Source organism: Neophocaena asiaeorientalis, unplaced genomic scaffold, assembly GCF_003031525.2.
Source record: "Neophocaena asiaeorientalis asiaeorientalis breed wild unplaced genomic scaffold, Neophocaena_asiaeorientalis_V1.1 scaffold162, whole genome shotgun sequence".
NCBI classification, from domain to species: domain Eukaryota; kingdom Metazoa; phylum Chordata; class Mammalia; order Artiodactyla; family Phocoenidae; genus Neophocaena; species Neophocaena asiaeorientalis.
The window spans coordinates 59,678-60,455 of NW_020172637.1; the positions used below are offsets into that span (position 1 = coordinate 59,678).

A 778-nucleotide genomic window follows, 5' to 3' on the forward strand; every position below is an offset into this window, starting at 1 on the left:
CTTGGGAGGAAGGGAAGCGCGCAGGCTGGAGGCGGCTTTTCGCCCCAGGTCCCAGCGCGGCCCACCAGGAAACCGGCAGCTGCTCCCCGCGCCGCTGCCCAAGCCGATTTGAATACCCCGGCGAGGGCGGGCCGCGTTCCCCGAACTGGGTGCGCCCAGGGAGCCCTGAGGAGTGACCCCGGGGAGGGCAATGGGGGCATTTCGAGCGCGTGAAAAGTTCGTGCTTCCGCAGGGGCAAGGGAAGGGCTACTAAAACACTTTGCAAAGCTCCAGAAATGCAGCCAGGAGCTACAGTCTGATTTTGTTTTTCTTGACCGATAGCATAAATGTGAGTAGAGGCGGGGGCGAGGGAGAGGAAAGGGATCAGAGGTACCCTGACAAAATCTTAAAGACAATACTAATTATTCTATAATTCCGTGTGTCTTCAAGACAGGGAACTATCATCTGGGGAATAGGGAAGATGGGGGTGGGGGGAGGAGGTTTCCACATCCCTAAAGGAAATTCTCAGGCTCCTAAAGACGCCCAAGGTTTTTTTTTTTGCAAGACAAGTAGAGACCGGCTCTCCGGGGAGATCCCCGACCGGAGCGAGCGGGAGCGCGGCCGCGATCTTCCCGCCCGGAGCGGCCTTGGCAGGGCCCGGCCCTGCCCTCCCGGTCGCCTCCCTCCCCAGTCTCCCCGCACGCCGCTCAACCCTCTCTGTTCGCCGGCTCCAGACTGGTTTTTCTGGTTCAGCCTCCCTCCCTGGGACGCGCTGGGGGATCCGATGACGTCGCTGGCT

The 778-nt window shown here is 60.7% G+C and overlaps 1 protein-coding gene across 1 annotated transcript in view; it reads right to left on the minus strand.

The window, feature by feature from the left end:
• Nucleotides 1–778, minus strand: part of LOC112395940 (uncharacterized) — a 35,585-nt gene that overhangs the window by 24,015 nt on the left and 10,792 nt on the right. The gene's annotated exons all lie outside the window — the stretch shown is intronic.